Genomic DNA, 13,243 nt, shown 5'->3' on the forward strand with positions numbered 1-13,243 from the left:
CAGTTAAATAGCCTAGATGCTCTGCAAGCATTTCCAGGATAGCTATTCATAATGATTGGTCCTCTTGTGGGTAAAATGCTGCCGTTTCCCCATTGCTGGTGATGGAATGTCTTGATTAATATCTCTCACTTTTCTTCAGTCTCCCTCCTGGGTGTTTTGGCCATGACTTCATGGGAATTCAACCGTTGCTTGGTAGAAATATTTGTAGAGTTGTTAGGACAGCTCATACACTCCTTGAAACAGATGTTTGTTTGCTCCCATTACTCCTTCGGCCCTCTTGCCTCCTTTCTTAGCTGCCTCGCCTGTTTCCCATCACCTTCTTCCTGTCCCCTCAAAAGGAGGTAAGACTTGTCCAAGCTATGATCTCTCTACTCATTTTTCTTAATCCTTATCATTTACTCAATACTGTAGATGTTATAAAATTAAATAACTATCCCAAATCTGATTATTCTTGCTTATACTTTAAGTAAATGTACAATTATTTGAGTTTTAAGGTTGTAATAGAAGTATTTTTGGAAATATTAATAATGCTTTCTATTTTATGATAAAATATTTTCTATTATGTTATGATAATATTAAATTTGATTCAATTAATCTTTATGAACTGGTATAGCATCATGAAAAATTATTATAATATTTAATAAAGTAGAATATTAGTCTTTACATATAGCTCTTAAGTGTATACGTACACATGGGTGATGAAAAGAATAAAAATCTTATTGCACAGACTCTTTTATTTTTCTGTTTATGATACTTGTCACATCTAAATATAAATGATGATAATTATTACTTAGGCCAATAAGCATTAAGCTCCATAAATGAAACATTCATCTTCTCACTTTTCTTACACACGCCTGAAATATATGAAACAAAGTACAGCCAACATATTAATCGCCCATTTAGCCAAGAAAGGAAAAATAAAACTTTCTCAAAATATAAACAAAGATTTTAAAAAAGTTTTTACGTTTTTAAAACTAATAGATATCGATAATATTTAAGATGGGGGGTTTAAGTGATCACCTTTTTTTTTTTTGCGATACGCGGGCCTCTCACTGTTGGGGCCTCTCCCGTTGCGGAGCACAGGCTCCCGACGCGCAGGCTCAGCGGCCATGGCTCACGGGCCCAGCCGCTCCGCGGCATGTGGGATCTTCCCTGACCGGGGCACGAACCCGTGTCCCGTGCATCGGCAGGTGGACTTTCAACCACTGCGCCACCAGGGAAGCCCTAAGTGATCACCTTTTGTATCTATATTTAAACATGATTTAATGAGAGTTATTGGTTTGGAATGCATAGTTACATTAAGGGGCATTGTTTAGTTGGAAAGAAATTGAATTATCCTGTAAACACGACTTTTGTGGGATGCAATTTGATCTCAAGTGTTGTCATTTCCACAGAATTATTAATTTTTGATATCACATGATGATAGTTAACACTTACTTTGTATAGGCATCATTCTAAGTGTTTTATATTTATCTACTTATTTGATAATCAGAACTGCCCTATGGAGAAAGTACTGTGGATCATCCCTGTTTAGCAGGTAAGGAAACTGAGGCACTCAGTGGTTAAGGTCCAGGCCACATAGCTAGTGAGGAACTTCTGGCCTCAGCTCTCTGCAGTTTGTGCTAGTAACCACTGAACTCTATTTTTTTAAATAATTAGGTGTCCTGTTGGACTACTCCTTCTACTAAATTAGTTGTGTATTAAATGTTTGAGGAACATTTAATGAGTGACTGAAAATTACATATATAAAATCATGATCAATCAAAAGCCAGCCATCCTGGAGGTAGGAGTGGAGAGAAGCCTTTTGTGCTAATCCAGGTGAATTGTGATGAGGGCTGGAGAGGAGGATGGATAGAAGAGAGGTGAAAGATGAAATCCTTTTGATTTGGTGACTGATTGATTAAAGGTGGGGGAAGATTGAAAGGGTATAGTCTTGAATGGTTCCTTTGATTCTAGTCTGGCAACTGGGTATGGACAGTGGGATCATTAAGATAGAGGACACAAAACGTGAGAAGTGGGCATATTCAGGAAGATTGGGTTGTTTGTGTCTAGAATTCAAGGTTGTAGCTTGATATTTAGATATATGTTTGAGAGCATATTTGATTAACCTTCAACTAGACAAGGAAAAGAGGTCCCCTGAAACACTAGATGTGTCTCTCTTAACCTCCTTGTGTCTCAAGTGGACATTCCCCTTGAGTCACACTTCTGATCTTTCTAGGGCGTTTAATATCAGCTGTATTTTCCCTTGAGGATAGAATCAAATTCCCAAGGCAACAATTTGCTAATTCTAAAAGACTGATCTAATCTTTGTGGAGATATGCTTCACTGGCCAACTATAGACAGGGTTTCAGGTAAGAGGACTTTAGTTGTTCATCTTAATTGGTACCATAAATGGAATCAGAAGCAGTTTAGATATAACATAATTAATGTGGGGTGGGCATAAGGCAGAAGCAGAGTCCTGTGTTGCCTGTTCTTAGAGACAAGCAGAGGAGACACCAGAATTGGGATAGACCAATGCGGTGGTCATGGAGTTGCATTTCTCATCTGTCCCATCAAGAAAATTGCTGTGAGGAACAGAGCTGCCTACCTAACAATCTCCAGTTACCACAACTTTGGGCTCTATAGGGGCATTCACACCGTGGCCAACGACTAAGCACGGCGGTAGTGCTAGATATAGCAGTCCTGCCATAAATGGGAATCCATTCATGGACATTCTTTGCTCACGAGCTTCCTATTAACCTGACCAAGACATTTTCAAAACTTCACTATAGTCTGAGACTTTTTTATCCAATTCTCTTCCCACTCTTCTTGCACAAATGTCTGACCTGCACTGTGGCTGGAAAGCTCTTCCCGTCTATTCCTGCTTCCTTTATCTTAATTCTTCATAGGCCTTTCTCGCAATAAAGCTCCTACACATCTAATCCCATCTTGGCATCTATTTCTCAGAGGACCTGAACCCGGTTATGGGTTAAAATGACAAGAGTTTCTATGTGACATATAAGCATATATTACTTATCATGTCTCAGATGATACTCCTATCCTCACCTTTGGGCTAAGGATGATCTATTACTGGTCATCCCTGGATAAGAGACCTTCTGTTTAGCCAAAAGAGCACATTTACATACATTCTTGAAAGTCACAGAAAGATAAAGATATACATAAAACTAGTTTTGAGATTATTTTAAGCAAACGGTCGCACAAATTCTTGAAGTTGGCAATTGTCTAAGTTTCTGAAGGATAGATAATGGAACGATGGGAGTGAAAGTTGACAGCTGATCCCTGTGGAACACGAACATAAATGCAAGGGGAGAAAGAGGAATTCACAAGGGCAACCAAGAGAGAATAAGTAAAACGATAGCAGTAAATGGGAGAGGTGACATGCAGGCCACTGGATAAGAAAGGGTTCAGAAGTAAGGAGCAGTCAGCAGTGCCAACTACCAAAGAGAAAGCAAAGAAGAGAAGGACAGAGTCTTTTCACCGATCTGATACTATGGGTGTTATTAGTGACCTTAGCAGGAGCAGTTTTACTGGAGTGGGGAGGACAAAAGTGAATAGCAGTATGTTCATGAATAAGAGCTATGGTAGTGGATAGTATGAATATAGATGTTTATTTTAAAAAAATTTATTATTTCATAAAGGAAAGAAGAAAGAGAAGAAACAGAAAAATGCGAACTTAGGGCCAATTTTTTTTTTAAACATAGGAGAAATTTTCTGTTGGATGAGTGGTTTTGGGCCCATCATTTAACTATCCCATGCTTCAGTTTCTTCATCTGTAAAATGAGGGGAGTAATTATGCTTTCTCAGTGTTCTTTTGAGGGATAAAGGAGCTGATATACATAAAATACTGGAAGAGTGCCTGTATTGCACATTCTAAAGCCAATGAAATGTTTGCTTGTACGTAAAATTGCTTGTATGTAAAAGTAAATGAAAAATATCTATGGAGAGGGAAGTTTGGAGTTTTAGGTTTTCCTTCAGAGACAAAAGGAAATGAGGAATAAAGTTTCAAATTAATAAATAGAATTTTTCTTTTTATCCTGATAGTTCCCATGTTCTCATGGAGGAATGAAGGTCTCTGTATGAACAGTAGATCTTCTTAATCTTTCCTGGCTAGCTAGTGTCAAAGCTTCCATGAATAAGCTAGCAGGTAATGGGTTGGAAGTTTTGAGGAAAGAAGTGAAGTTTAGAGCATCTGCTGAGAAGCAAAGGAAAGATGAATGGGGTAAGGATAGATAGAAGGGCTGCTGGGATTATTAATGTACATGCTTAGAAATTATTAATTAATATGGGCTTTCATCATCAAGCTCTCTGAGTGATATTCTTTAGCAGGGTTCAGTCATCTGGGATAAAGAACAGGCAAGTTAGGCAACTGGATTTATCCAGATCTATACTATTCCAGGGCAAATGAGGTGGAGAAAGCAAGAAAGCAAGAAAACAAGAGTTTGAGGAAAGGACCAGGAAATATTTATGTGATAGGCCTAAGAAAATGGGTTAGAAAGGTATGGAAGTAAGACCTGGAAAGTACGGGCAATTAGGAAGCATTGATGGGTACCACAGCCAGACAGTCTCTGTGAGGGTAAGAAATAGAGAGGTTTGGAAAGATGAGTTTGTGAAATGATCTTTGTAGTGGGAGAGTGGAATATTGGAATTTAATGAACAATATGTGGAACTTTACAAAATATCAGCCATGTTTTATAAGAACTGATGGTGTGAAGATAAGAAAATTACAGACATGGAGGAGATCAAGAAGCAGTTGTCTAACATAGTAAAACTATCAAAATGAACATGGCTGTCAGCTAGGATGATGGCAAGATCATGGGTCTATCCTCATGGAAGACCATGACCTACTGATAAAAAATCATTAGTGGGTCCAGCCAAAAGAGGAACACAAATTTGCCCAGGATCTCCTGTAGCACTTTTAAGAGAGCCATTATTCTACTCTGATTGGAGCTTACATTTCTTTATTTTCTTTCTCTTTTCTCATTCTTTTCTTTACTTTTTACACACACACACACACACACACACACACACACACAAACAGAACAAAACAAAAACCAACCAAATTAAAAAAAAAAAAAACTAATCTTCTAGGATCTGGGGCTAAAATATTGAGAACAATAAAGTTTATTTATAGAGAGTGAAATTTTCAGGAGCCTCCAAATGCATTCATTAAAAAAAACATTATGGGGCTTCCCTGGTGGCGCAGTGGTTGAGAGTCCGCCTGCCGATGCAGGGGACACGGGTTCGTGCCCCGGTCTGGGAAGATCCCACATGCCGTGGAGCGGCTGGGCCCGTGAGCCATGGCCGCTGAGCCTGCGTGTCTGGAGCCTGTGCTCCTCAACGGGAGAGGCCACAGCAGTGAGAGGCCTGCGTACCGCAAAAAAACCCAAAAAACATTATGTACATTTCTGCTCATTAACAAAATAAAGATTAGTGTCCCTTACGAAACATTTAAATTTTACTGCCAAATTATAATGATGTTTTTCTAGGCCTAGACATTCTGGAAAATACAGCTTCTAATAAAAAATTCTAAAAGCATCCAGAGAGAAAAATTCCAGATTTCCAACTGAAGTGCATCCCTGAAGCTGATTAAACATTAATATAATACGAACACACACCCATATATAAAATGTAGACCATCAAAGGTCATTTTTGTTTTTTATAGACCATCAAAGGTCATTTTTTTTTTTTTTTAAGCATAGGTCTTCTTAGAAGCCCATATGATTTAAATTTATTTATTTATTTATTTATGGCTGTGTTGGGTCTTCATTTCTGTGTGAGGGCCTTCTCTAGTTGTGGCAAGCGGGGGCCACTCTTCATCGCGGTGCGCGGGTCTCTCACTATCGCGGCCTCTCTTGTTGCGGAGCACAGGCTCCAGACACGCAGGCTCAGTAATTGTGGCTCATGGGCCCAGTTGCTCCGCGGCATGTGGGATCTTCCCAGACCAAGGCTCAAACCTGTGTCCCCTGCATTGGCAGGCAGATTCTCAACCACTGTGCCACCAGGGAAGCCCAAAGGTCCTGCTTTTGAAGGTAGAAGATTAAGGAAACAGATATCCTGAGGGCGACTGGCTGTTACTGCTAACTTCAAAATACTCTTGGTTTCAGTTATTTTTTTCAAGATGTCATAAAATCCTGTAGTCATTCCAATCATTTCATGCCTAAAGTTTTCCCCATAGAAATAACCTATTTTTCAGGACAGTGTTATAAAAGGAATGAAGTGAAGGTCTGTTAAACATCTGCAGAAGATCTGTGAGATGAAAGACTTGGTTGCTTTGTGATATGTTTATTCCTTTCTCCTGCTAGCTTGCTGGAGTTCCTTCTGACCAAGCATTTTCTTCACTGAAAAAAAATGAGCTCTCTGAAATATATCTAACCTCAGGAAAGACACAGTCTTTGCTTGAAGTTGATTAAACAGCCAAATATGACCCCCAGAAAAATACCTATCATTTAGACCAGTGGTGGGTACATTGAATGGTGTAATTAATTGCAAGCAACTGAAATAAACTAATTTAAGTAGTAAAGAAATTTATTAAGGAATAGGTGACTGGTCATAGAATCTCCAAGAGGACCACAGGACTGGCCTGGGGGAAGGCAGCCAGCGACAATATCTCAGGTTGTGCCCCCCAGAACTACACATAAACTGTCACCACAGGGTACAGCCAAAGTGGCCAGTACCATCCATGCCATGGCTGAGCGCTTGTGTCCCTGTGAACTGGATGCAGTTGCTAATTCTGCTGCCTCCCCTACCTTATTACAATGGATTGTATGTGCACTCTATTTGCTTGTATCCCCATTTCAAAATTCAAAGTTCAGGGAAGGCACATGTGATTGCAGGAGCCTAGGTCTTGCCCTAGCTTCAGGGGAGGCTGACATTCTCCAGTTATACACTGGGAGGTAGTCTTTTCCATAAGATAGGCATGGGACTTATACATAAAAGGATGATTGGTTCACAGATGACCTGAAGGAATAAAAAATGTCTGCTACAGTCAATATTTGTTTGACTTCATGTAGATTGTGTTATAAAAGAATGTCTAATTTCTTAAGTAGTTAGTAAAATCAAAATGCGTTTGGAGTAAGAAGGTCTGGGTTCAAATCAAGACACGAACATGTAAGCTCATCAAGCCTTAGTATTCTCTTGTGTGTGTGTGTGTGTGTGTGTGCGCATACATACACTTAGATGGAATAATAATTTGTCTTTTTTTTCTGCCTCACATTATTATTGGGGGAGTCCAATGAGATGTGTGTGAAAAGAATTTGAAAATATGAAGGGATTTAGAATCATGTAAAACCAGATTCAAATCTAGGCTCTACCTCTTATTAGATGTCTGACCTTAGGCATGTTATTTAAATTAACCAAACTTCAGTTTCCTAATATGTTAAATGGGGATAAAAATTGCTACTTTTCAGAGTTCTTAAGAAGCTTAAATCGGATAATGTAATTAGAACTCAGAACACACATGACACATAAAAAGCACTCAGCAAAGGATCGTATTTACGTACACAGGTACACACGCAGACACAAAAACGTATGTCCTTTACCCAACTAAATCTATTACCTAGTTGACATGGAAAAAATATATTGTTTATATACTTTCGAATATTTTCTTGTTGCTGCAAATGAATACGTCTTAGTAAACATTTAACGTGCTTTAACTTAACTTGTATCTATCTATCTCATGCTAATTATGTAACTTCATTTTACACAGAGTGCTCATTAAAAAATCCCTAAACTCTCTTTCAGACTCTCCTCCCATCTCTCACCTAAATATACTCTGTGTTCTCCATGTATGGCAAACATTGTATGGTAACATCATGTGTTTACCTGTTCACTTAAATATTTATGTATTATACCAGGTACCACGCTAGTCAATGAATACTGAGTGGTGAGTTAAGAGGCCATCATATACTGAAGGAGACAAGAAATACACAAGCAAACAGGCACTGTAAACATAAACCGGATCATGCCACAATGCTGAGAAGCTGCCAATGGCTTCCCATGTAACTGAACATAAAAGCTAAAGACCTTCTGAAGCCCCTACAAAGCCCACTTCTGACCTCCTTACTCACAGAACTAATTTTTACTAGTCTCCCCAACTTGTATTTTGTCCCAGCCATGCTGGCATCCTTGGGTTCTTTGAACACAAAAGCTGTGCCCCACGTTAGTGCTTTTATACTGGCTGTTCCTTCTGCCTAGAGTATATGCTTCCCTAGTTATTATAGCTAATCCTTCTAGTCCCACTTAAATATCACCTTCCTAAGGTTACCTGAACCGCCCTACTTAAGTGCAACTCTCCCATTTCTCTACCTTGCTACTCCTGACCCTCTTTAACTTGCTTTGTTTTTTTCCATTGCACTTATAAACTTCTATAATATTGTATAATTTACTTATTTATTATCTCTTTCCCCTTACTCTTGGTGTTGCATGTGGGCAGGGAACTTTGCTTGGCTTCACTGTTATATCCCATGTGATTATCACATGCCCTGGAACACAGTAGACATTTAATAGAAACCTTTTGAATAAGAGAACAAAGAAAAGAAGTAATTTTAGTATACAGAATTGGGAAAGAAATAAGCCAGATACTAAGATAAAGACTAACAGTCTAGGAGAGGCCTATTCCAGATAGGAAGGCCAGAAGAGGCATCCTTAAAGCTACTTTTAAGCTGCATTGTGAACATCAACTGAAGGATGTGAAGGGAAAATGTTGCGGGTGGAGGCCAGACATTCATTTATTCAACACGTATTTTTTGAGTTCCTACTTGGTTCCCAGCACTGCTCTAGGTGCTAAGAATTCAGTGATGAACAGAACAGATAGAATCAGTGATCTTATGAAGCTGATATTCTGGTAGTGGAGGCAGAAAATAAAAAAGGTAAGGAAAATATATAGCATCTTACAAAATGATAAGTGTTAGGGAGAAAAAGAAAGCAGAGGAGGAGGACAGAAAGTGTCAGTGGCACACGGTGAAGATGAAATTGAAGGAGAGGATAATACTAGAGATGAGTGGCTATCAGATGACTGTGGAGGTGAGGGAAAAGAAATGGAAGGAGTTAATTCTTTATACTTGTTTCTTGGCCAAATTATGTGCTGAAGATACAGAGTATGGCAGCGGGGTTGACCTGTGGGATTGAAGGAGAGGTATCCCACTGTAGGGAATGGAAATATTGCTGTCAATAAAGTCAATTAAAATGTCTGTTTCTACCCTGATCCAGCAATGTGCTTTCCATTTGCATATTATTTTTGGTCATACCTCACTCAGCCACTGTCTGTTGTAGCCATTAAGTGGAAAATATTACTAGAATCCTATCGAAGTTTGACGGTTAAGTTGATGGATTTTGTGAACTGATATCTAACTTTAATTTCTTTTTATTCATGGAAAAAAAAATCACATAACTTGAAAACCAGATGCTAAATTGCTAAAGAACCCAGAAGACTATGTACTTGCATAATTGAAGAACTCAAGCAGAAAGGATATTTCAGTTACAGAATAGAGTCCCAAGTTACGTTCTTAAATAAATTTAAGGGAGTTAACAGAGCATTTCAAGATTTTTGTTCCATTTCCCTTTACTTAGGAAAAATGAATATATTCATAAGCCACTAAGGTGATTCAGAAAAACAAATTAAAAATGTATTTTTCAGTTTAAAGATTAGAAGTTAAATTGTCAATAAAAGGAGCCAACCTTTAAATAATGATACTTGTTTGATATCATATGAAAGATTCATCACTTGATACTCTTGATGAAATGAAAGGCGGACCACTTTCCCTAAACAGTTGGAGTTGTGGAGTGCTGTAAAACTAATCAGATACCATTTTCTCTTAGAAACAGAGTCAGATTTTTACAATTTAGTAATCACGCTGGAAATTTTCACAGAAATGACTTGAGGGAAAAAGAAACATCTGGAACCTTTGTAGCATATGTCTGGAGAGCAGGGAGGGACTGAGAGATCTGTCAGTGGAGTAAATGACTGCCTGCCTGGGAGATCCTGTCCCCAAGTATTTCCCCACAGGCGTGTCTCTATTGTGAAATTCCACCATTAGCAATCCATTTCTTTGTTTAAGCTTTGTGCTTCTATAGGGCCTAGAACTCGTTCTATCTCCCTCTCTTCCCTTCCCAATCAAATATCAGTGTTCTTCAGGGTTAACACTGTGATCTTCTCTTCTGTGTATTTTCTTTCACTGCTGTCATTTTGAGCCACCTGTGCATCGATGATTCTCCAAACTTGATTTACTGCTTTAGACTTAAAACCAAGTCTATTGGATATAATAATAATGATGATGATGATAATAATAATGTTAATGAGAATAAGAAATGTCACTTATGAATGACTTTACAGACAGCATATATCAGGAACCAGACTAAGAACTTTAAAATAGGATTCCATTTGATCTATTAACTCTGTGAAGTTTACAGAGGAGGAGACCAGAGCACATTAAATCTAGATAATTTGTCCAGGATCTCATGGCTTACAAGGGGAACAGCTGTGACCTAAACCCAGATCTTTCTGATTCCAACATGCTTGCTTTAATCACCAACTTATACTAACATCCCACTCAGATGCGCCACTGGAACTTCAAAATCAACATAGCTAAACAAATCTCATTTTATTCCTCCCCCACCTCCTCCTTCTCCCACGTTCTGGACCCTAATTAATGGTCCCATCGTCTACTCGAGTACCAGTCAGAACCTAGGAACGGGGCCAGCTTCACAGACGTGTGACCTGTGCAGTGGAGTCAACGCCACTCCAGAAGCGCCCCATGCTTTGCTTAATGCTCAGCTGTTGCTGTCTTGAAACTCCTAATAACTTTTGAACAATTTCACTTTGCACTGGGCTCCATAAATTACATAACCAGTCTTGCCTGGGGGGGTGGGGATCATCTTTGATTCCTTCTTTCCTTTCACACATTTCTCTCACTCTTTCCTTCATCTTTAATTCGTCGGTAAATCCTGTTGATTCTCCCTCTTAAATCCCACTTGAACCTCTCCCCTCTTCTTCATATCGACTTTCCCTGCCTTAATTTAGGTCCTCATCATGCTTTTCCTGGATTACTGTCAAGTCTCCTGTCTCCCTGTCTCCTGTCTCAACTTCCTATGATTGGTCCTGAACATTTTTTGGAGGGATCGCTTAAAAACATACTTGTTAATACTACTCTGCTTGCAACCCTTCAGTGACTTCCTACTTCCTGTTGGAATAAAGGGCAAACTTCTTATTACGGCATGTAGGGCTCTCTAAACTCTGCCCTTTATCTGTTTCCTTAGCAGCACCTCTTACTGCCTTTCTGCTCACTCCTTGTTTTGCAGCCAAATTGGGGAAAAGAGGCAACTGGCAGCCCTATTCCCTACACCAACCAGGACTCGTAATACACCTTTATTATTAAAGCAAACACCCATATGAGCCTAGGCCATAAAAATGGCTGTTTCTGTAGTTCAGTAATGGTTGTACATCTGCACTTTTCTGTGGTTCGACTTATATTTTGTTGAGATTTCTTGACACTTTTACTTGATTGTGAGTTAAGGGCAGGAACTATTTTGTATTCAACTTCATGCTTCTGTCCTTGAGGATAATTCCTGGCATAAAATAGGTGAACGAACTTCATGGGAGGAACCACAAAACAGAGCAAATTGTGAGAACATGATAAACTTGAATTGGAAATGTTCACTTTTAATTATAAAATCCTTTCTTCCTTATGTTTATAGAGTCTTGTTGGTTTTAAGTAAAGTAGAATCTCTGACTCAAAGGGAAGTAAAGTATTTCAATATGAGCTCAATCGATCTGGACTGTTTCTTATCCAGTCATTGTCAGAACTTAGTTCATAAGACCATTTACTAGAGCTTAAAATTTCATTAAAGACAAATTGTGAGACAGAGGCTTTTGCAGATTTGAAGTGACTAATCTAGGCTGATACACCCATAGGTTTAGAAGAAAAGCATTGGTGTCTGACCCAGGCACCCAGAACCTGTGGGCAATAAGGACCCTGGGGCTGGCTAAGGAGTACAAGGACCAGCTTAATAGGCTGTCAGGGCAATTCTGGTGCCACTTTCCCAGAAATGTCTTTGAAATCTATTAATTTTCTGTGGATCACCATGTATCCCCCTAGAGTGATTCCTGGTGTTTCCTGCTTCTGGATTTTCTAGATTTATCCTTATGACCCGCTTCAGGTTCTGTCCATTTTACCACCTTTGAGGAAATTGGAGCCCAGAAGTTTCTCAGTCTGAATACCCTTGTGGGAAGCCCTCCTTAATATCAGACCTCTGAGACTTCTGGCTTTTGAGCTGGCCTCTCACCACCATGGTTTGGCCTTGCCCAGGAGGAGGGTGCCTAAATAAGGGAGATGCTGTTGACTTGTCTAGGAAGAAGGAAAATATACTAAGTGAGAATTTTTAATTCTCCTGACTAATGGAATTTCTATTTTTATTCCTTTTAACCATTGATTATCTTCATCATACACAGAAGTTGTGCCCACTGAGGGGCTCTACATTGTGAAGTATGAAAAATAAAAGATCTGGTACGTTACTTTGTAATCTCTCTGAGATGTCAAATTCAGCCCTACAACAACTCAATCAGAGAATGATTAGAGGCAAGCTAATATCTGTATAGGTTTCTCTCAGTTACCTTTGGGTGTGATTCCTTTGGGTGGGAGTATCAGGAAGACACACGGAGGAGTTGAGCCTCCAGCTGAGCCTGCTGGGAGCAGGACTAACAGCTTCTGTGGGATTGCTGCCACCTTAACTAGTAGAGGCTTTGATGAGAGGATGAAAGCTCACAAGAAGGAGAGGAAAAAGGGGAGTCCAGGGAATCATTTTATATAAGGGAGAATAGAAATATAAAATTAGAAATAAAGAAAATAGAAATGTAATATAAATATGAAACATAAACATAAAAAATAAATATAAAAATCTTTTTTTTTTTTTAATAAGGGGAAAGTAAGTCTCGTTGAGAAATTGAATCCAGGAAAGTTAAACAGTGAGAGTCAAGGTTTCTAAACTAAAGCCTGGAAGAATGGTAGTCTTGCTGGAATTATTTGGAAATGGTAATTGATTGTATTTTATTTGGGGAATGGAGGGAATCAGAGAAGGCAGAGAGGATGCTAACATCTAACTTTGAAGAGTTAGTATCCAATAGAGAGCAGTGTTTCCCAACATGTGACCTGAGAAACACAAATCTTGCCAGGATGTTCACAGATGCTAGAAAGAAAAAGAGGGAGAGAGAGAGAGAGAGAGAGAGAGAGAGAGAGAGAGAGAGAGAGAG

At 39.0% G+C, this 13,243-nt stretch overlaps 1 long non-coding RNA gene across 2 annotated transcripts in view; it reads left to right on the forward strand.

Moving 5' to 3' along the window:
* The first annotated feature begins 222 nt into the window (after positions 1-222).
* The window catches only part of LOC113627335 (uncharacterized), a 174,531-nt gene continuing 161,510 nt past the window's right edge, over positions 223-13,243 (forward strand). For both annotated transcript variants that reach the window (XR_003435524.1, XR_003435525.1), the window contains exon 1: positions 223-341. This is a non-coding gene — a long non-coding RNA (uncharacterized LOC113627335). The remainder of the gene's footprint in view (positions 342-13,243) is intronic.

Source organism: Aethalodelphis obliquidens, unplaced genomic scaffold (genome assembly GCF_003676395.1).
Source record: "Aethalodelphis obliquidens isolate GAN/ISIS:26980383/991018 unplaced genomic scaffold, ASM367639v1 scaffold2, whole genome shotgun sequence".
Lineage (NCBI taxonomy): Eukaryota > Metazoa > Chordata > Mammalia > Artiodactyla > Delphinidae > Aethalodelphis > Aethalodelphis obliquidens.